Here is a 24022-nt window from a genome sequence, read left to right on the forward strand (position 1 = left end):
TTAAAACTTCTTTTTTTTCTGTTTGGCTTGGGTGATTTCCACCACTCTATCTTCCAAATCACTGATCTGTTCCTCTGTATCATTTAATCGACTCTTCATTACTTCTGATGTATGTTTCATTTCAGTTATTGTATTCTTCAGCTCTGTTTGGTTCTTCTTTATATTTTCTAACTCTTTGTTGAAATACTCCCTCTGTTCATCCATTCTTCTCCCAAGTTCAGTGAGCATCTTTATGATTGTTACCTTGAACTCTTTATTGGGTAGATTGCTTATCTCCATGTCATTTAGTTCTTCTTCTCTGAGGTCATATATTTTTCCTTTGTTTGGAATATATTCCTCTGTCTCCTCATTGTGCCCAATTCTCTGTGTTTATTTCTATGTATTAGGTAATTTGGTTATGTTTCCCAGTCTTGGAGAATTGACCTTATGTAGGAGATGTTGTATGGGGCCCAGAAGCATGCTACCCTCTGGTGACCTGAGATATATGCTCTAGGGATGCCTCTTATGTGGCGTGCATGAGCCCTTCTCTTGTGACAGGGCTTAGTACTGTGGGTGTGCTGGTAGGCGGGGCTGGCCCCAGCCCAATTGGCTGTGAGGCCCTGCCTCGAGCAGTGGCTGCAGTCCTACTGAAGGTGAGGGGGGGGTAGACCTCTCACGCAGTTGACTGTGCCCAGGGGGTCGAGGGGCTGATGACAACCTGCTGCAGGGCAGGGCCAGGTCCCTGCATGCTGGTCGCACAGCCCCATGGGGCTTGGGGTTGGTGCCAATGTGCTGGAGGGTTTTTTTGTTGTTGTTTTTTAAAAAATTAATTAATTAATTTATTTTTGGCTGTGTTGGGTCTTCGTTTCTGTGCGAGGGCTTTCTCTAGTTTTGGCGAGCGGGGGCCACTCTTCATCACGGTGCACGGGCCTCTTACTGTCACGGCCTCTCTTGTGGCGGAGCACAGGATCCAGATGTGCAGGCTCAGTAGTTGTGGCTCACGGGCCCAGTTGCTCCATGGCATGTGGAATCTTCCCAGACCCGGGCTCAAACCCGTGTCCCCTGCATTGGCAGGCAGATTCTCAACCACTGCGCCACCAGGGAAGCCCTGTGCTGGAGTTTTAAGTTTGGTGTTACATAAGGATTATGAATTCCAGCTCCTAAAACAAATGTAAATAGGCTTATGATTAGGGATTATTAGAAGAGATCGTTTTTCCATTTCACTCAGAGCCAAGGCCTAGACAACACTTTGAGGGTTGAGGCTTTTTTTCTAGTTCACCAACCGAGACTGTTACCTTTCAGAGGTACTGGCTTGATGAAAGAGCCTCTAATCCTACTTCCCAGCCCACATACATCCCAGAGTTTGTTCCTGTTGCCAGTACACAAGACCTAGCACAGTACACAAGCTCTAGGCCCCCAGGGATTGGCAAGTATCTTCTGGGTGAGTTCTAACTTCAGCATTTGCTTGCCTCTGTATTTGGGTTTGCTCATCTTGGACCTCTACAGAGTTCTCTTACTTTCCCTCTACTTTAACCCTATATTTTAAAAGATATTTTAAAAAATACTGTATCCAGGCCTTCCCTGGTGGCGCAGTGGTTGGGAGTCCGCCTGCCGATGCAGGGGACATGGGTTCGTGCCCCAGTCTGGGAAGATCCCACATGCCACGGAGCAGCTGGTCCCATGAGCCATGGCCGCTGAGCCTGTGCGTCCGGAGCCTGTGCTCTGCAACAGGAGAGGCCACAGCAGTGAGAGGCCCGCGTACCACAAAAAAAAAAAAAAAAAAAAATATATATATATATATATATATATATATATATATACATAGTATCCAGCATTTCTGAGTAGTCTACATTGGCAGGGTTTCTCTGGCACCTTTGCTGGGAATGATCAAGTCTGGATGGCTGCCTGCTGACAAATTCAGCTCCAGGTTGACCTGAGCATGTCCAAACCTATCAGGCAACCGGAGCTGAAACAAAAGGCCTATTGCATAACAGATTTTCTTCTATATAAGGCAGTTGTAGTTGATCATAGAATTTGTTCCTTTCTGTTACAGTTCATACAGATGATTTGGAAATGATCAGTTGCTCTCAACTGGGGGCAATTTTGCACCTTCCTTCCCCACAGGAGACATTTTGCAGTATCTGAAGACCTTTTTGGTTGTCACAATTGAGAAGGGGGTGCTACTGGCATCTAGTGGGTAGAGGCCAGGATGTTGCTAAACAACCTACAATATACAGGATAGCTCCCCTGTAACAAAGATGATCTCCCCCCAAATGTCAAAAGTTCCATGATTGAGAAACTTTGGACAGTAATCAAAATCTTTTAAAAATCTTCCTACAGGAATCTTGAGTACAAGTATGACTGTTAACTGTCTCTTCTAACTCCTTTGGCTTAGATATAAAAGTTGAAAATATTTACTTGTCAAAAATTGATGAAGGAGGATGAACATTGCTACCATCAATGGAGCACCTTTTCTGCTTCAGGCATGGTGCTGTGTTAATGAAGATGGTACCATTCATTTCATCATTTTCTCCAGAACTTTGGTGCTTTGGGTCAAAGGTTGATATAAAGCTTTCAGAGCAAATGATAGGTAGTCTGCAATTTTCAAGTAAATTATGCAATTCAAAGCAGAAACAATTTCAGTTGAGTTTCTAGGTATAAAAACGTGGCATTTTGAAGTTAAATTTTCTTAGGTCAACATATCATAGTGTGATTGATGTGACCACAATAACTTTCCTCTGACTTTTAGAAAAGTTAGAGACACAGAAACAAGCCTGACTTAGCAGCACTGGGAGTCAGTCTGCAGGTAAGAAACGCTCCTAGAATCACTTCCCTGGCCTCCATGACCCTACCTGTATCAGCCTGTGTGGTCTTCCTTGCAGGGCCTCCCTTTCAGGGAAGGGGGAACTGATTAATGACTTGAAAACTTGATCAGCAGCATCAAGCCCACTTGACTGGTTAGAAAGAAAAAAAAAGGTAACAAATATTCTCACAAATATAGTGCCATTTGACTTGCAAAATCCCACAGGATTGTCCAGGGATTGGGGCAATGGACAGGGATGGACCAAGCAGCTATAAATAAAAAATGGAATAAAGGTTTTCTCTTGATTAGGAAGGACAGTGTAGGGTGCTGAGAGTGAGCCTGAGGCAGTGTCCAAATGCAATGGGAAAGAGCACAGTCATCAACTCATGATAATGGGTTTATGCCATATTTGCAATGTCTGCTCTAATGTCCTGCTTTCATTTGAGAAAAGCATGATCCATCAGGAAAAGTTATGGGCTGTCTCAATTATGCCATTTATATGGGGTTAGGAGCAGGGTCATCCCACCCTTATTAGCATGCACGGTAGATAGGGTACAAATCCAGCTGAGTGTAGGCTCATGTCATCAAATTCATCCAAGCTTCCCCCTTGTCTTATAACAATTTCTGGCTCTCATCTTTCCTGGACCTAGAATTGGTGGGTTACAGCGGATGCACATTTACTGTCTTGGTAGAGATTGCCAGCTACCCTACAGCAGTATCGATCCATTTTTTTTGTTCCCATCAGCAGTAGATGATAGTGCCTGTTTCCTCACATCCTGCCAAATTTGGGTGTCATCATTCTTCTCAATATTTGCCAATCTGACAGTTGAAGATAGCTGCTGATTTTGATCCACTCTTGTTGGCTCACCTTTCAATCTTGTGTTCTCACATTTCTGCCCCTAAAATTACTGTAATTACTCCATAGTCTAACTTTTACCTAGCCCTTGGGCCCAGTGGTTGGGTCTCTACCACTAGAAACAGATCTTGGAGGTCAGGATTCTTATATCTCAAAATTTGATTTCCTTTTCCAGGGCCTTAAGTATTTTGGGAGGGTACAGGATAGCCCCAAAAATGCTTGCTGAAATGAGTGGATTTAGGCCGATGTCCACGTAGAGGAAGAGTGGAATGTTGGCTCCTGAATGGTTGGGAATTGGGTGTGGTCAGCAGATTTGGGATGCACATCTCCCAAAGACCCTTCACTTGGGAAGTGCTCTGCACCCCTCCAGAAAAGGGGGCAGCCTGAGTGGCCATATTTTCTTGGGAGACTCACCCTTGGTCATAACTGATTGGACCACAGGGAAGAACTGACCCAAGCTGAGCCAATTAGATTCTCGGGCATTCAAAGTAAGAGACACAGAAACCAATCTATTGTGTTGTATTGTGGGCCACTGGAGTTGTAAGGTCATGGAGAGCTGAAGCTGTTTGGGGTAGAATGGTAACTCAAAACAATGAATTATTATTACAAAGCAGGAGATATTCAAAGCCTGAAGCAAAAGTTAAGAGAAGAAGAGATGAAGGAACTCAGGGAGGGAGGGATTGAGAGAGAGAGAGAGGGGGTGGAGAAAAAAGCCACCAGATCCTGTGAGTCCTGGCTTCTGCAGGTGTGTTCCCTGAGGTTACCTTGTATCTTTACAATAAATTCTCCTTTTACTAACCCATCCTTGACCAAGGCTATGAAATTATTGCATAAGTCCAACTCTGTTTGCTCATTTTTCACAGTTCCCAAACAACCTTCTGAGAACTGCCCTTGACAACACGATATAGGAAAACGCACCTGTCCGTGTATGTTTGCCCATTATAAATGAGTAATTACAAAGGGGTTACTGAGTAACCTCGTGTGTCTGGCGCTATGCTGGGGGCCATGTACACACCAGAAAAGTAGAGGACATAATTCCTCACTCCAAGGAGTTAAGGTGGGAGATAAAACTAATATATGAAAGAATTACACCCCCATTTATCCTAAGGGCTGGGCCAAGAATGTCTTTCCTTGAGAAGACTGCTGAGATCAGATTGACATGTACCAGACACAGCTGGAAGGCACGAGGGGCAGCTCTAAAGAGGAGACGTCAGGCTGTAGTTGGAGGGACTATCCTTCGTGCGTCCAGCCACCACACAGCCATGTCCCGGCAAACTGGGGACCTCCCAGGAGGCTGATATGCCCTCTGGGGAACAGCCCTAAGGGCCAGTAGGTGTGCCCACAGTAGCGTTGCCCTACAAGCTGTCCTTTGAAAGGGGTGAATTGTTGTCCTTGTTTTGGGCTCTGCACAGAGGCAGGGGGAGTGGGAGAAGGCATCAAGCTTACCAGCCCGGGTGGGATGGAGGGGTCAGAGGACCTGGTCCACTCCAGACCCTGGACTCTCCAGGTGAAAAGCCTCCATCTCATTTTCTCTAAAAAGAAGGACACTTTGCTTCCTTCCCAGGATAAGTTTGAAGACTTCAAGAAGCCAATGTGTGGAAATTACATTGCAACTTTTAAAATGCTATTTGGAAGAGAACTGTGGCTACCCTGGTGATTATAACACTGAATGTTTTTTTTTTTTTTTGACATTGAGCATTTGTTTTAAGGTAGTAGCCAGTTGATTAGATGTAAGTCCACGCCTGCAGGCCCAGCCTGCCCCCTTTTCTGGACCCACTCCTGACTTGGGGTTTAGGGGCCCAGTTATGGCTGATGTGAATGGACGCATCGCATGCCACGTAGTTCTAGGTGCATTACACACATTACCTGTCTCCATCCTCCAGAAGTGAGCATTACAACGATTCTACTGAGGTCGAGGAAGCCAAAGGACCTTCCCAAGGTCACACAGCTAGGAAGCGGCAGAGTCAAGATTCAATCCAGGCAGGCTTATCCCGGAGCCCTTGCTCTTGACTCACTCTGTTGCCCTTGGAAACCTGCCTGACCGGGGTGCTTTCCTCCTGATCAATGCCAGCACCGTGGGCCACCCCTTCCCCTGTGTGCTCCAAGCATCCAGATGTGAGAAATTCCTTTCCACTCTTTGAATAAACCCATTTCTCTCTTGCCTCGGGGTCTTTGCACCTACTGCTCATTCCTCTCCATCCTTCTTTACTTGAACAATTTTCTGTGTTGTTAGGGTCTCAGCTTAGACCACATGCCCTCGGGGAAAGCACTTCCTGAGCGCCCTGGGTCTGAATTAGTGCCCAACTCTGGGCTCCTACAGAACTTCCCCTATAGTAGGGCTCATCGCTTTGGATTGGAATTGCCTTTTTACGTCTCTGTCTACGCAGCTGTTAGCATAAGGGCTGCATTCGTTTCCCCCCACCCGCCAGGGTTGAGCTTGTTCCCTGAGTATCCTGAGTGCCTGGCACATAGGCACCCATACATACTTGATGGAGAAGCGATTAACTAATGACTGCTCGGCCCCGCTTCCCTCACTGTCTCCACCTTGGACCGTGTGCGCGCTCTCTGGGCTCCCGGGAGCCCTTCTCAGCATGTGCTCGCCTGGCAGTGGGGCCCTGTCTTGCACGGTGCTGACTGCTGGCCCAGAGCCCGCCCTCCAGACCCCTTGTTTGTCTGCTGGACTGGATGCCCTCGTGGTGCCCCACGTCTGCCCCACCTGGAGAACAGGTCTGGCTGGTCTAGGTCTCTCCTGGGACTCTCTTTCCACTGCTACCCACTGGGCCATATCCTGCTGAGTATCCACCTACGGCTCCATTCACAGAGATGGGCTTAATCCATAGTTATTTTTTATTATTATTTTTTTGCGGTACGCGGGCCCCTCACTGCTGTGGCCTCTCCCATTGCGGAGCACAGGCTCCGGACACGCAGGCTCAGCGGCCATGGCTCACGGGCCCAGCCGCTCTGCGGCATAGGGGATCTTCCTGGACCGGGGCACGAACCCGTGTCCCCTGCATCGGCAGGCGGACTCTCAACCACTGCGCCACCAGGGTATGCTTAATCCATATTTAGAAAACATAAGTTTGACCATCATAAAAGACCTCAAAGCAGGCAAAGCTACCTTTCACCCATTCCCTGAGGACAGGAATGACAGTCAAAATACAGTTAACAGGTATATCATGGACCCCAGCTGATCACAACCAAGGGACCAGAATCTGGTCTGGTCCTTGATATGTAAAGCAGTAACCCTTTATTACGGAATCTGGGGAGTGTGGGCTTCAGGGGCCTAGGGACAGCAGGTGTGTACAAACTGATACAGAATTATTTCAATACCTAACAACTGATAATAGCACCTTGGTGTGTTCTAGCGTTGTTTATGATACGGAATTGGAGTGATTGGGCTGAATGACTGGAAAGGCAACTTGTCTGCCGTTGCCTAAAATAGCATCATCAGTGCATATCAGCAAATTATTCATGGTCAAGATGGGGAGACAGACAATCCGCCCCTGGTGACATTTCCCTGTGACCTGGGGATTGAGAAACACACTGGAGGCTGTGGAAGGACAAAAGCTGGTACCAACTCCGTTCCTGCCCAGAACAAGAGTTGACAAGAGTCAAGTGAGTGAACGTGTGTGTGTGGTGTCTAGATGTGCACTATATGTGTGTGATGTGTGTTTATGTGTGGTCTGTATGTGTGTGTGGGGTGGGGGGTAGCATAAGAATGGTGTGTGGTGTGTGTGTTTCTGCGTTGTGTACCATGGATGTGGTGTGGAGGTGTGGTTGTGTGTCCATGCCTCTGCGTTCTGAATGAGACCAAGAAGATGGTGGCTGGGAGAAAAAAGAATGGAGGGGGCCCTCCCTTAGCCAAGCCCTTGAAGTACATTGTACGCCATCATCCCAAGAGGCAGGGAGAACAGGAGACTGGCTGGGACCAACCAGCAACGGCAGCACTCAGCAATGGTCTCCCCTGATGGGGAGGTTCTTCTCACCTCTGCAGGGTGGGAAGCGAACCGCATTCCAAAGACAATTTAACAAAAAAGGAAAGAAAGGACCTTCCAGCTTCCTTTGCAGCTTCTACACTGTTTTTGGTTGGTATGTTGTTTTTTTTGGTATAGCTCTTTGCCAGAAGAACTTGTCCTATCGAGCCTGTTGGGGAAAATTTACAGCCTGAGTCAGTCTCAGGTCACATCAAACAAAGCAAAGCCTTCAGCCCAGGGGAGATTTCCGCCTTTCCTGGCAGTGACAGTAGCATAGGGATTATAAAGGATTTTCGTCAAGGGAATGTCATAATGAACGAACTGTTCTAGGAGCCTGAGGCCCTGGGTAGATTGGAGCAGAGGTAACAAACTCCTTGTCCAAGGTCACCGCACTGTTTCTTTCCGGCTGGGTGTCAGCATGGCTGGGGATGGATTTTTCATTTTTTTGCTTTGTTTTGTTTTGTGTTTTACTTTTTATTTTATATTGGAGTATAGCTGATTAACAATGTCGTGTTAGTTTCAGATGTACAGCAAAGGGATTCCGTTATACATATACATGTATCTATTCTTTTTCAGATTCTTTTGGGGACAGATTTATTGGTCAGTGTAGGTTATTGGAAGAACAAAATCTCACTCCAGGCACCCTGACCCCCAGCTAACAGGATGCTTCAATTCTGTGGCACCTTCAGAATCTCATGATTCACGTGGGGCTGTGACCAAAATGTCACCATCTCTCCAGTCCCCAGGTCTGAGGGATTGGACAAGCCCTGCTCCTCAGCAAGGGAGCATAATGGGACCCTGACATAAAAGTCACCAGTAATGACATTTTGAGTTTACTGAGCAGAACCTGAGAGCCACTTGTAAAATTATTTTAAGAACCTAACTGGGGGGACTTCCCTGGTGGCAAAGTGGATAAGATTCTGCACTCCTAGTGCAGAGGGCCCGGGTTCAATCCCTGGTCAGGGAACTAGACCCTACATACATGCTGCAACTAAGAGTTTGCATGCCACAACTAAGGAGCAACTAAGGAGCCTACCTGCCACAACTAACACCAGGAGCAACCAAATAAATAAATAATTTTTTTTTTTTAAAAAAAGAACCTAATTGAATGGACCTCATTCTCCATTTTCAGAAACGCTTTCATAAATGATTAACTGATGATACAAAATGAAACTGTTTCCAGTTGGCTGCCGACCACAAGTTCCCCCAACTGCCTCTCCAGCTGGAAGGTCATCGATGTTTCCATTAATGTTCAGGACACAGATCTCCTAAGTTTGCTCTTAGACCATTTGAGGAAATAGCCTGATTTTTAAAAAATATTTTTTATTGAGGTATAATTTACACACAGTGAAATGCTCAGCTCTAACCTACAGAGTTTGATGAGTTTTGACAAATATTTACAAGGTGGGACCACTACTCCAATCAGGACATAAAACATTTCTATCACCTGGAAAGTTCCTTCTTGTTCTTTTCCAATCAATCCCAACTCTTCTTTCAACGTAGATTGGTGTTGTCTTTTCTCGAGTGTCTGTTATGGGCTGAATGTTTGTGTCCCTCCAAAATTCATATGCTGATGGTATTAGGAGGAGGCCTGGAGCCCTTATAAGTTCCCTTATAAAAGGAATCCTGGAGAGATCCCTCACCCCTTCTACTATGTGAGACACAGCGAGACGATGGGAACTCTATGAACCAAGGAGAAAGCCCTCACCAGACACCAAAACTGCTGGTGTCTTGACCTTGGACTGCCCAGCCTCCAAACTGTAAGAAATAAATTTCTGTCGTTTATAAGTCACGCAGTCTATGGTATTCTGTGATAGCAGCCCAGATGAACTAAGATTGTGTCATATAAATGGAATCATACAGTATGTAGTCTTCTGTGTCTGGTTTCCTTCACTCAGCATGTCTGTGAGATTCATCTGTGTTGTTTTGCATATTGGTAATCCTTTACTTTTTATTGCAGAAGAGTTTTCCGTTGTATGTGTAGTCCACAATTTGTGTATCCATTCATCTGCTGATGGACCATTAGGTTTTTCCAGCACTTGGCTACTAAGAATAAAGCTGCTATAAACCTTTATGTAGATTTCTTTGTGTGGGTTGGATATCGGTTTCATTTGTCTAAGGTAAAAGTGTCTAGGAGTAGAACTCCTGGGCCATAAAATAGGTGGATATTTAAGTTTACAAGAAACATGTGGCTTGTTTTTTAGATTACCTTTCTGAAAGGACGTTTATAAATCAGCTTGCAAAGACCACACCAAAAAAATCTCCACAGGAAGAAGGTGGTAGCAGAGAGGTCACAGCCTTTATTGAAAATGGCTGTTTTAACCAACTTCTGAGTACATGCTAACTTTGGGCTGTACACCAGAAAATGCTATTTGCATTACTAATGGAAATGGACTAAGCAGAGTGGCAATACTGAAATACACAGAAGGTTATTTATGCCAAAAGTTTGACCAAACCTTTCGGAATTTTGCCTCAACCAATTACAATTTAGCAGGTTGATTTATTGAGAATGTAAACTATGGAAAGGTCACCCTTTGAAAAGCTAATCTGAGTTCTGAGTTTTCACTTCCGTAGACTCTGTCTTACCCCGGGAAAGATAAACAGGCTTTTCTGTGATTAGAGGACCTGGCTAACTGGGCCTTCACTGTCAGCCAGATGTATCAGCAACCCTTATTCTATGAGAAAGCAGCATGAGAAAGCTTTCGTGTTTGGGGGACTGAACAGGAGAAACGGATCTTACCTTGGCTGGACCCCTGGGAACTGCGGTAATGGAAAATGACAGGCTGGTCCCACATGGAGAAGTCCTGAATCTCGTGGAGACCCTGCTTCTCTCGGCAAGACCTCTGAGGAAATGGTGACAGGGTGGCTGGTGAGTCCGGACACTAGGAATTGTGGCCTAGAAAGCTTATATGGGAGGCTGGGCTAGCCTTGTTCTCCCACCTGGAAAATGGGGCCATCAGAAGTGGGAAGCTAGAGCTGGAGACTGCAGTTAAAGAAACAGCAGCATAGGTAGGCTCCTGGGAGGTCTTAGGGGACCAGAATCACGGATACTGCATTTCCTGGCAAAGTTGGTTGGTCTCTGTCATAGGATGAATCATTGTTTACCATTTTTCAGACCCTTCCTGAATTAGAATTTTACTCTCACAGTCTTTGACATGTGACTTTGCAGTGGTACGCATTAGTGTGAATGGACTATACCTCTGCCTTTGATGTTGGCATGGCCACGTGACCTGCTTTAATCAATGGAGTGTGGACAAGAGGGACTCAAGAGGACTCAGGGGCTTCCCTGGTGGTGCAGTGGTTGAGAGTCCGCCTGCCAATGCAGGGGACGCGGGTTCGTGCCCCGGTCCGGGAAGATCCCATATGCCGCGGAGCGGCTGGGCCCGTGAGCCATGGCCGCTGAGCCTGCGCGTCCGGAGCCTGTGCTCGGCAACGGGAGAGGCCACAACAGTGAGAGGCCCGTGTACTGCAAAAAAAAAAAAAAAAAGAGGGCTCAGGAAGCATCATGTGTCTCTGCTCAACTTCCTGGGCTCCTGCCATTTGCCATGAAAGGAACATGCCCTAGTAGGGCTGGTGATAGGGAAATATGGAGGAATGTAGACGAGAGCCAATTTGACGCCTTCATCCTAACCCAGGAGATTTGTAGCCTCAAGCAGAGCTTTCCCAGCCCAACTACAGACCTGAGAGCAAGAAAGGTCTATGCTCATTGTTGTATGCCATTGAGTTTTATGTGACTTGTTATGCACAATAATTATAGCATTTGCTGACTGATACATACACCAATACTGTTCTCCTCTTCTTTCATAATAATGCAAATCCCAGTTTTCATTGGCTCTTTGGAATAAGGCTAAATACCCCAGCCTTCCTTGCAGCTCTGTGTGGCCATATAACTGAGTTCTGGTCAATGAGATGTTAGTAGAAGTGTTGTGTGGAACTTCTGAGACTCTTCCTTCAAGGCCAACGGCATGCAATGTTCATCCCTTTCTGCATCCTGCTATCTGGAACAAGGATATGGTGGCTGGAGCTCCAGTTGACATTTCAGATCCTGAGGAAGAAGGCCGTATCCTAGAGAAGATGGACAGTGAGCTACCTGGAGTTACCTGGGCTATTCTATGAGACAGAAATAAACTGTGGTCTTTAAGCTTTCTTCTCTTCAAAATTCCCCTGCTGAGCTTACTCCTGACACAGTTCTCAAGACAGTTTTTACTAACTGTGATAAATACTTGTGATATGACTTAGAAGCAGACTATTGTGCAGCAACAACTGTTCCTACTAACCAACTGTTTGTTAGAAATCAAAATGGGTACAACGTTAAACAGTCTAAAAATAAGTCTCTTGGGAGGGAGTGACTGATAATGGATGTGGGTCCCTTCAGGGGTGATAAAATTGTTCTAATATGAGATAGTGATGATGGCTGCACAACTCTGAATACATGAAAAACAATGAAAATGTATCCTTTCAAAGGGTGAATTTTACACTCTGTGAATTATAGCTCAATAATCTGTTAAAAAAAAAAATCTCTCACTTGTTCACTGTTTGCACCCTCGTGAAGCAGGTGCTATCATTTTCCCGTACGTCTCGGTACCTGAAACAAAGTCTCAGAGAGCTGAAGTGACTCTCTCAGTTCGTCTACCTCATACATGTCAGAGACCAGACTGGAACTTAGGTCTCCTGACACCAGCGCCCATGCAGCTCCCACCTCAATCCCCCCCGGTGTGGTTCCCACCCCCACCTTAGGGCTACAGGGAAACCGAACTCAGGGGCAATTTAGACAACCTTGAATTGTGAATAAAACTCATTTTCCGCTCTTCCTTTTAGCACTTTCTCCTCTGGCACCCTCTTCCCTCCAGCCACCCTCTCTTATGTCAATGGCCCTAGGGATTCAACATCCCTGCTCGCTCTATTTTACAAGCATTCTTGTCAAGAAATGTAAGAAGATACTTGACTGATAGCAATCAACATACGATGTAATTGCAAGTAATTTTTCCCACCTTGCCAGGTACCTCAACTCCCAAGTGCCCCTACCCCACCACTCAGGGTAGATGGGGGGGCACCTTTTCCTTTGGGGCTCTGTCATCTGCGGGGCTTTCAGTTGACAGCAACACACCTTGACGGGAGGTCTCCTATGAACCGGCGATTTGGATGAATGCTTAAATACATTCTGACTTGAATTTCCGCACAATCCATAGAGTATGTGCGTTCATGAGCCCATTTTACAGATAAGGAAACTGACGCTCAGAGAGGTTAGGGAACCTACCCAATTCTCGCAGAGAGTGAGTGACCAAAGCAGGGTCCCAACCCAGGTCTCCCAATTCGAAGTCCCACATCTTTTTCCTTATTTTATATAAGCATTTGTTCCTCAGTATCCCCATGGGGTCTACTGCAGGCCTGGAGCAGAAGAGGTGTTCAGAAAGGGGGTGACAAGGAAGTGAATGAAAGCCAACCTTTGCCAGGTTGCTCAAAGGCCTTTCTTCTTCAAGCAAGATTTATGAATCAGTCCTCACCCCCAGCACACACGCACGTGTGTCAGGAAGACTCACCCTGGGGTTTTCATTTCCAAAAGGAGAAGAGTACCAACTGCTCTGCATTGATACATTTGGGGCATAAAATGGGCAGAAGGAGGATGGGGGTGGGGAGAAAGGCAGGAGAGGTATGGCTTCCTCTTTTGAGAGGCAACCAGCGCTGCCTAAACATCTGCTGAGGAGATAGAGGGTAGGCAGCCTGAGAGAGGAATCCCTTGGGAGAGGCTTAAGGAGATTGATGTCAGGGAAACTCGGGCGACTACAGAAAGAAAGGGAATGTTAGAAAAGGCACAGGCTGGCAAGATGCAGAGACTCTCTGGCAAAACTAACATCCTGTAACGTCATCTGTGATACCTTGCCTCTTTCAAAATGGATTGCAGGTAGCTGGATGCTGGGCTCTGTGCTTGCACTGTGGCCACTGCTGGCCCAGGTACCACGGATGCCACCAGACACTGGATGCCTTAGCCATCAACCCCGTCAAAAGAAATTCCAATTATATTGTTCAGTCTGTATTGAAACTCTCAGGTGAGAATCTGATTGGCTATACTTAGTTCATGTGTCTGTGCTTTTGCTGCCAGAGATCAAGGGGAGTTTTCAGCCTTCAGACCCAGACAGGGCTCACGCAAGGGCAGATTCCCCACAATCAGGAAGCAGGCTCAGATGCTACACAAACTATTAATCACCGCTCTATAATTCTCTCCAGCACCAAGTGTCTGGGACAAACCACCGAGGGGCTGCCAGCTTCCATTATTGTGGACGAAGCCTTTGCAAACCTCGGGAGTCAGTTCATTTAAAGCTGCCATCTTTTCCACAGTTTTGTTTGCTGGGGTGGTTTGCATTTTATGCAACTGGTTTAAAATCAGTTCTTTCTTTCTCCTTGCCTAGGAAGAGTGGCAGAAGCAAATGAGAAATAAGTGAGAAGATGCCGAAGATGGATGGGGTGGAGCAAAGTGATTTACTGGGTCATGGTAGATTTGCCATGACAGAGCCTGACAGGAGACAGGCTTCAACCATCAGTTTTCCATTAATTCTTGGAACCAGACCCTCCCTGGCACAGTGGTTAGGAAGGCAAGGTTGATTTTATGCTCAAAAATGTTGGGACTGGTAGTTCAGTGGTTAGGACTCTGTGCTTTCACTACCAAAGGCCCAGGTTCAATCCCTGGTTGGGGAATTAAGTTCCTGCAAGCCGTGTGGTACAGCCAAAAAAAAAAAAAAAAAAAAAATGTTGAGACTGGAAGGGACTTTAGAATTACCTAGTCCAATTGTTGTCAAGCATTTTTAAAGCCATGGAATCCATGCTTTAAAGAAAATCTTCACGAAAGCCCAAATTCTAAAAACAGATCAAACAGGAGTTACTCTGGCTAAAGTGAGACTGGGGGCCCAGGGCAGTTTAAGAATCACTGAGTCCACACAGACATAGAAAACAGACTTATGGTTACCAAAGGGGAAAAAGGTGGGAGGGATAAATTAGGAGTTTGGGATCAGCAGATACAAACTACTATATATAAAACAGATAAGCAACAGGTCCTACCGTAGAGCACAGGAAACTATATTCAATATCTTGTAATAAGCTATAATGAAAAAGAATATGAAAAAAAATATATATATAACTGAATCACTTTGCTGTACACCTGAAGCTAACATAACATTATAAATCAACTATATTTCAATTTAAGAAAAAACGATAATGAAAATGACCGACACACACACACACACACACGAAGAACACTAAGTCCAACCCCTGTGCTACAGGTGAGGAAACTGAGGCCTGAAAATGAGAATGACTTGTCCAAGGGCACACAGCCATTTAGTGGCATAGCGAGCTCCCAGACCCAGACCTCTCAGGCTCCTTCAGCCTCATGCCGGTCAAAAAAGAGCTATTTCTAAAATTCTAGAAGACATTGGAGCACAAACAGTACATTGCTGAGACCCCTCTAACAGAGTGACACAGAGCAGGGAGAGATGCTCCCTCCCACACTGCCATAGGCACTGTGTCAGCTCTACGTTAATAGGACAGAGTAGAAATATCGGTGATGCTCAAGGGGAGGTGGGATGGCCCCAAGGATGTATATACAGTGGAAACAGCAGCGGTGTCTACGTGATCAGGGTCCTAAAGGGAAGCAAATGGCATCTCAAACTAAGGAGAGTTTGAAGAAGACCATTTACAGAGATGTGAGCAGTGAAGGGAAACCTATAAGGGGTTGGAAAGCATCCCAGGGCTAACAACAGCAGGAAGGCTTTACCTCTCCTAGACCTGAGGGCACAAGCAAGGAAGTGGCCACCTGGTCAGAGCTGCAGCCTTTGTTAAGGGAATCAGTCAACTCACCGCAGGGAGGAACAGGCAATGAGCACCCTGCTCTCAGTGCCTTCCACTGGCTGAACCTAACCAGAGGCCAAGACAAAGTAGCCTTGGATGAGGCAATTCATAAAGGTCAGCTTTGCAGGACACTGAGCATGGCAGGGAGCGTGGGGAGGGAGTCTGGAGGGGCGAGTAGAAGATATCCACCACAGTGTGGTCCGGTGGAAGCAGCAGTGTGCAGCAGACCTCAGAAACAGCTGACTCTGCGTGTTCATGAGAATACCCCCAGGTACTCCAGAAATTCTCATGGGGCATAGGCACTTCGCAGGGGTGGATGTAGGGAAGAACTTGAGAAACAAGGCCATGAATGTGACCTCATTTGTACCTATGGGGCCTGGGGAAATTTGCATACTTCATTACTGGAGTCCAGCTCCTCTGACGTTGTCAATGGAGGAACATGCCCCAGTTGCAAGGGCAGGTTAGGTCTGCAAAGGTCCATTTTGCCCCTGGAGATCTCCTGATCTCCAGCACTTGCTACCACGGCAGCCTCAGGGGAGCGTGGCTTCCTCTTTGCCTTTCACATCTGCATTCCTGCAATGCAATTCTGAACCTAACTACTCAGGCCAAGTGCAGACTCCACAGGCTAAGGCCACATGCCAGCCACAAGTTCAGGGGTCCCTGAGCCACCCAGACTTCTGACCAACTGGCTACAAACTTGGGGGTTTCCACTACCCCCGCAGGTTGGTAATTCACTAGAATGACTCTCAGAACTCAGCAAAGTGCTAGACTTACAATTTCAATTTTATTATAAAGGATACAAATCAGGACCAGACAAGTGAAGAGGCTCATAGGGAAACGTCTGAGAGGGTCGTGAACTCGGAGATTCCATGTCCTCTCCATGTGGAACCTAGAGCATCATCCACCCAGCACTTTTATGGGTTCACTAGCCAGGAAGTTCACCCGAGCCTCAGGGTCCAGAGATTTTCTTGGGGTTTCATTATACAGGCTTGATTCATTGAATCACTAGAAGTGTGATTAAACTCAATCTTCAGCCCCCCCCACCCCTCCAGACCAATATCACCTGACTCAAAACCCCAACTTTGTAGTCACATGGTTGGTCTTTTTGGCTTGGCGAGCCCTCATCCTGAAATTCCAGGGCCCACCAGGAGTCACCTCGTTAACCTGAGCTCAGGTGTGGTCCCAGGGCCCACTGTGGATAATAAAGACACTCCTAACATTCAGGAAATTCCAAGAGTTTAGAAGACCCATCCCGGGAATCCAGGACAAAGACTGAATAAATTATTATACAACAATATCCCATAACATGGCTGTCATAGGCTGAAATATTTAAGTTGGACCTGACTAAGGGCGAACACTGGAATGGCTAGGATTTTCCTTGGGTCCCAACCTACAATGAGTTTAGTGACTGCCTACAGTGCTGGGTGTGGAGGGAGGGCAGATTCTGAGACCACAGCCAGGATCAACTGGAAAGAGTGATATGATTAACCAGGCATGACAGACTTAGCGTAGAAGAGGATTAGAAGGGGAGGGTGAGAGCATGCATGTTTGGTACTTACTAACCCTGTGCTAAGGGATAAAGTTTTTAAAAAAGGAATAACTATCATATGACCCAGCAATCCCACTACTGGGCATATACCCTGAGAAAACCATAATTTAAAAAGAGACATGTACCTCAATGTTCATTGCAGCACTATTTACCATAGCCAGGACACGGAAGCAACCTAAATGTCCATCGACAGACGACTGGATAAAGATGTGGCACGTATATACAATGGGATATTACTCGGCCATAAAAAGAAACGAAGCTGAGTTATTTGTAGTGAGGTGGATGGATCTAGAGTCTGTCATACAGAGTGAAGTAAGTCAGAAAGAGAAAAACAAATACCATATGCTAACACATATATATGGAATCTAAAAAAAAAATGGTACTGATGAACATAGTGGCAGGGCAGGAATAAAGATGCAGATGTAGAGAATGGACTTGAGGACGCGGTGGGAGGAGGGGGAAGCTGGGGTGAAGTGAGAGAAGCATCGACATATATACACTACAAAATGTAAAGTAGATAGCTAGTGGGAAGCAGCAGCGTAGCACAGGGAGATCAGCTCAGTGTTTTGCGATGACCTAGAGGGGTGGGATAGGGAGGGTGGGAGGGAGGCTCAAGAGGGAGGGGACATAGGGATATACATATGCATATGGCTGATTCACTTTGTTGTACAACAGAAACTACACAGCATTGTGAAGCAATTATACTCCAGTAAAGATGTATTAAAAGAAAAAAAGGAGGGCTTTCCTGGTGGCACAGTGGTTAAGAATCCACCTGCCAATGCAAGGGACACGGGTTCAAGCTCTGGTCTGGGAAGATCCCACATGCTGTGGAGCAACTAAGCCCGTGTGCCACAACTACTGAGCCCACGTGCCACAAGTACTGAAGCCCACGCGCCTAGAGCCCGTGCTCCACAACAAGAGAGGCCACCACAATGAGAAGTCCACGCACTGCAACGAAGAGTTGCCCCCGCCCACCACAACTAGAGAAAGCCTGCGCGCAGCAATGAAGACCCAACGTAGCCAAAAATAATTTTTTAAAACATTTAAAAAAAGAAATAACCTCAGAGTAATAAAAATGATAATACTGTCTGCAAAGACTGCTCATTAGAACATGTAAGACCCATCCCACTTTAGTTCCCATCCTAATGCCACGTAGCAAGTACCATGTTTAACCCTCATCAGCCAGGAGGTCATATCTTTTTATTTCTCCTCCTTAAAATCTAGACTCATGAAAGGAAGACTCAGAAAGAGATGGGAGTGCCTCACCTGGCCTCTGAATTCTGATTTCCAAGCTAAGGAATCACTTCTACCCCAAATGACTGTCCTAGTGAATGTGGGTCCTTTTAGGGACTATCACGTAAACTCACATCTGGGCCGATATGCACTAGTTGCCGTACCAGCTGTTAAGTTAATCGAAACGCTTCACACAGGTTGGTTAAAAAAAACTGCTGCTCCCTATTTCTGGAATGCACTTCTACCATTCTGACTTTCTACCCCATTCATGTGGGTAGAATGCACTTCTACCCACCCTCCGCTGGGACCAGGATGGCTACCTACAATAATTTTTAGAGCCCTGTGCAAAATAAAAAGGCAAGACTCCTTGTTTAAAAATTGTTGAGAATGGGAACATATGTATATGTATAACTGATTCACTTTGTTATAAAGCAGAAACTAACACACCATTGTAAAGCAATTATACCCCAATAAAGATGTTAAAAAAAAAATTGTTGAGAATTTCAAGACAGTGTCAGCTGAGCATTAAACCAAGCACAAGACCCTCTGAGCACATGGGGATCTATACACCTGCCCAAGTCACACAGCCACGAAGCCAGCCCTGCCCAGGACCCCTCCACACCTGCTCACAATCTAAGGAAAGGGCTGATCCTGGCACAGATGGGGCCTCCAGGACCTCGCCCAGTTGCACGGCCAGCATCCTTCTGATGAATTGTAGTTGACAGAACACTTCTCCGCTTACCCCCTCCCCACCAATGCAGGAGGAGCAGGGAGCATGAGCAAGAAATAAGTCTGTTTTAAAGATACTAATGGAAGGTTGATTGTTACTGCAGCATGACTCAGTGCATCCTCACCAATACATACCGATACCCTACAAATTCTTACTTTTTTTTTTTTTTTTTTTTTTTTTTTTGCGGTGCGCGGGCCTCTCACTGCTGTGGCCTCTCACGTTGCGGAGCACAGGCTCCAGACGCGCAGGCTCAGCGGCCATGGCTCACGGGCCCAGCCGCTCCGCGGCATGTGGGATCTTCCCGGACCGGGGCACGAACCCGTGTCCCCTGCATCGGCAGACGGACTCTCAACCACTGCGCCACCAGGGAAGCCCAATTCTTACATATTTTGACAGCCACCCTGCCCATGTGGTTATCTCCTTGATGCCCCAACAGGACAAGCAGAGTTGTTTTCTTGGAAGGAACATGACTTGACTTTGTTACCAGAAACCCGCAGAATTATACAAGGCACAACTATATTACCCAACACGATTTTTAACGTGTGAACTTTGCCAGTAAACTCGTTTGAATAGGTCGCCACAAAGTTAAAGGACTTATGTTTTCACTGGAAGGTTTCCTCCTTAAGAAAGTGCCAATTTCCTCTCACTGCTGGATCGGAGGTGAGGCAGCCCAAGAAGGAGGGAGGGAAGGAAAGCAGACAGGTTCAACTTTTATTGATTTGTGAGGATAATCTCCTTCGCGGAGGGGTATTGGGTGAACTGAAGAAAAGAGCAAAGCTGAGAAATGCTGGCCTCCTCTGGAAGCTCCCAGCCCCTCCCCACTCCTACTCCAACCAGCAAAGAGGAGCACGGAGGTGGGTACAGGGAGTAGAGCATTTGGGGGTTTTCTTTTGTTTTGTTTTCGCGGTACGCGGGCATTTCACTGCTGTGGCCTCTCCCGTTGTGGAGCACAGGCTCCGTTGCAGAGCACAGGCTCCGGACGTGCAGGCTCAGTGGCCATGGCTCACGGGCCCAGCCGCTCCGCGGCATGTGGGATCTTCCCGGACCGGGGCACGAACCCGTGTCCCCTGCATCGGCAGGTGGACTCTCAACCAGTGCGCCACCAGGGAAGCCCGCATTTGGGTTTTAAAACTAAACATAGCCATAGGATTTTTTTAGGGCAGTGAAACTATTCTATATATGACACTACAACGGTGAATCCGTGTCATTGTACATTTTGTCAAAGCCCATAGAATGAACAACACAAACAGAGACCTCTAATGTAAACCAGAGACTCTAATCACCAGGTGTTATTGGTTCATCCATTGTACTTAATGTACCACACTAATGCAAGACGTTCAGAACAAGGGAAACTTGGTGTGGGCGAGGGTGTGTGTGGGAACTCTATTTTCTGTTCCATTTTTCTGTAAACCTCAAAATGCTAAAAAAAAAAAAAAAAAAAAAAGAGTCTCTTAATTTAGAAACTAATAATAAATGTATATTAGAGGAAATGCTCTCATTCTTGCTTCTCTCTGCCTGCTATTACTCTTTTTCAGGCAGACGTGTCCTAACCAACAGACTGGAAAGATAAAGCGATTCTGCTGTGAGCTCAGGAGAAAGGCCAAAAGATGGCCTTGGACCCAAGGCCACTGTGTGCAACTGCCCAAGGCACCTTGTGCCACTGCACCAGTGCACCACGTCCAAGAAGGAGCGTTGCCCTTGTTGACATTAGAGCTTTGTGTACTTATCATGCAAAATCCAAGAGGTACAGTTCCCTGTTTTGCTCAAGGCTAGTAGTAGCCCTGTCTAGGCCCTAAACCTTTCCAAGGTGAAGAGGCGGGCCATGGGGCCCAACCTTGCCGACCTACCTAGAGGCAGCTTTGGGGTTTGGGGAATAAAAACCTTTCTGCATTTACCTTTCTTCAGAACTTTGAGGTGTGGCAGGTCGTGGGGAGACCCATGCACGGGAAGCCCAGAATTGGACATAAACGCAAAACCTGAAGCCCTGTCACCCAGGTGCAGAGAAGGAGAGATGGCCCAGGGCTGGTTCAGCCACAAGGTCAGGAGGAGCTGAGTAGTGCTGCTTCCTGAATGGCAGAATTAATGTCACACATGAGAGCATAAGTGGCTTCAGGATGCTGACGTGGCTGGGGGTGTAAAAGGCTGAGCGCCCGCAGCTCCTACCTCCTCCACCCAGGTTGCCGAGAGCACGGAGTTTCATGCCTGCCCACCGGAGGTACGAAGGGGAGTCGCGTCCATCCATTCATCACCACCTTTTACGCGGCTTATGTGCTGTTTCGAGAGCAAAGCTAAGTAGGCACCCTGAGCGCACACACGCCTGTCCCCTGCACTTGACTTGAGGTGTGGCCTCGGGCAGGAGAGTGGAGTTGGCTGTGGCAGCTCAGGTGCGTGGGCAACTCTCTCCATAGAGATAAAGGTCTCTTAGCCACTAGCACACTTACAGTGATGCTATGTAGGAAAGAATTTTAGGAGGAGACAATAGCAATAACATTCTGGAAGCGGGAAAGCAAACCAAGGAGGGATAACTGGCCGAGCAGTCTTTCGAGCCCAATCCCAAGTCTGACTTGGAAAAGGATAGAGCAAATGTTTCACACCACAGACTCCTCAAACGGAGGAAGCGGGAGCCCCAGGGACTTCTGGATACGGCTGGCAGATCATGTGTCATTAGGTGAAGACTAGGAGAAGCGCTATTTGAGGAGTAGTCAATGTATGTAAATATATGTTTATATATGCAAACAGAGCTAGGATATGTAAATTACCTTGGGCTTACCGTAGGCAGTGTTCGCACTTGGTAAGCAATCTCTGAGTGTCTGCTGTTACTACATTTCCTAGGTCCCTTGAGACCCTTTTTATTCCACTGGGCACCTACCCCCGTCTCACCACAGCAGAAATCTGGAGCTTTACCCTCTGGAGACGGTAACAGAGTGGGCCTCTGGGTTGAGGGCCAAGGCACAGTGCAGTGTGGGGTGCAGAACAGAAGGACAGAGGACTCATGGCATTAATTTCTTGCACTCCAGCCCCAGGCTGTGCTGTGTGGCTTGTGGAATCTTAGTTCCCTGACCAGGGATCAAACCTGCGCCCTCCTGTGCCTCGGCAGCGAAAGTGCGGAGTCCTAACCACTGGCCAGCCAGGGAATTCCCTCATGCCATTAATTTCTAAATTCAGGGAGTCCCAGCTCTTCTTGCCGCTCGGGGTCCAGACATGCTGGCAGCCTGACCCCACCTTCCAGGAAGATTCCTCTCTGGGGAGTCTGTGCAGCTCTGGGCTGCGTGGGAAACAGCCCACCCAGATCCCCTACAATATGATCAAGCTCCGTCTATATACACGCTTGACTAATGAGGGAGTGCCATCTGAGATGGGCCTTGGGAGGCTTTAAGAGGGAAGTTAAAGAAATTGGGGTGGAAGGAATAGTATAACAAGCGTGGAGATACGGGATAAGTTGAGGCCTTTGAGAGAGGCAGTGAGAGGGTGCTGGGCTAGGGAGAAGGGCAGGGAGAAGGGAGAGTTAGGAGATGAGTTTGGAAAGGGCGTCTGGGACCAACAGGTGTCTGACAAAGGCACCGGGGTGAGGAGGGCAACGGGGCTCACCTGCAGTTCAAATGCCCCTTTCTGAGCCTTGCGCCCCAACCTGGGGCTGCATCAGCCAGTGGAAACAGTGCGTCTGGCTTTGGGTCTGTGTTGGCTGTTGCCCTGGGGACCAGATGGAAGAAAGCCGAGGTCAGGAGATGGAAGTTATTTCAGTAGATCATGAGGAGCCTGATGAGAGTTTGGAAACAGGAGAGTGACATACAGAATTGAGTTAGACTTGAGAGAAGCATTCATTCACGAGCCAGATGCGCGACTACACCAAGGTGAACTGGAAAACGCTGATGAATCAGTGTCCATATTTATAGGATAAAGAAGAGATCAGGGACTAGAAAATGGAAATCACTCAAAAAGGAATTGAGCCCTTTGGATAGGAAGCAAGAACTCTGATGGAATAAAGGAGGAAGGATTGAGCAAGAGAGAAAGCAAGCGGCTGCCAGCCTATCCCACGAAAACAAACACCTTGAACTTGACAGGCGACTTCAAACGTTACTAAACTTTTTGGCAGTTTTTTCCCCCTTCACCAGCCTAATGCAGGAATGCAAGGAGAGAATGATTTCCCTTTCCCGCCGCTGTGGTGTTTTCAGATTTCCCAACTGAAAACAGCCTCATGGAAGCATCAGCTTGTTCCAAGCAGCTGACAGATGGAGGACGTTTGGGAAGTTGGGTTTCCCAGCGGGTGTCTTGTCCTTGGAAATTCTTTTCCCCTCAGCCTTCTGCACAAGAACTTCCCTGATGACGTAGATAACAAGGTCCGTCCTTTCACGAGGAGAGAGATGGCAATGCCAGCAAAGTCTCCCGTGAAGGAAGCAGGACCCTCCAACTCAGAAGTCCCTCTTCTCCACCTGCCTGCAAACTTGAAATTTATTCCCTACTCTTTTCTCTGATCAAAGACATGGGAGGTCTTGGTTACAAATGCAAATAATTGTCCGGAAACGGAAATGAAAAGTTTGTTACTCACCATTCCCACGTTGGTTCATGTAGCAGGGCCCAAAGCAAGGAAGGGGTTCCAGAGTAAATATTAGTAATATATACCAATCAGGCTTTAGAGTAAATTGAAGACGTTCACACGTATCAACTCGATCCTCAAAGTCACTCTGAGGACCTTATAGGATTATTATCTCCCTCTGACAGCTGCGGGAGTCAAGACCCAGAGAAGTTAAGTGACTCGCCCAAGAATACACGAGTAGTTGGTGTTGGGAGAATTAGGACTTGAGCTCCCGATGTCCAGTTTGGTGCCCTTTCCCACGTGTGGGGGTGGTAGGAGCTGTGTCAGTCTGGGTTATGTGTGGTGGAAGGGTTCAGAGGACCTTGGGCACACCACCACCTGCTAGGGTTGAAGCCACAGTTAGGCTCCCCTAAATTTCACCCATTGCCGAGGCCTCTTCCTTCAGCTCTGAGTGAGACACAGTAAAGAGAAGAGAATAGTGGGCAGTAAAACCCTGGCCACACCTCAATCCCCAAACCCCACCCT

The 24022-nt window shown here is 47.0% G+C and overlaps 2 long non-coding RNA genes across 2 annotated transcripts; both read right to left on the bottom strand.

The window, feature by feature from the left end:
• Nucleotides 1–803: 803 nt before the first annotated feature.
• LOC141276314 (uncharacterized) lies at nucleotides 804–23625 on the bottom strand. Its single transcript, XR_012325624.1, has 2 exons — nucleotides 23510–23625; nucleotides 804–1139 (listed from the first exon to the last, which is right to left on the bottom strand). It is a non-coding gene; the product is annotated as an uncharacterized lncRNA (long non-coding RNA).
• Nucleotides 11407–22691, bottom strand: LOC109551034 (uncharacterized). The gene is made up of 2 exons (XR_002177737.2): nucleotides 22552–22691; nucleotides 11407–11677 (listed from the first exon to the last, which is right to left on the bottom strand). It is a non-coding gene; the product is annotated as an uncharacterized lncRNA (long non-coding RNA).
• Nucleotides 23626–24022: the final 397 nt, after the last annotated feature.

The sequence above is a fragment of the Tursiops truncatus genome, chromosome 14 (assembly GCF_011762595.2).
Source record: "Tursiops truncatus isolate mTurTru1 chromosome 14, mTurTru1.mat.Y, whole genome shotgun sequence".
NCBI classification, from domain to species: Eukaryota; Metazoa; Chordata; class Mammalia; order Artiodactyla; family Delphinidae; genus Tursiops; species Tursiops truncatus.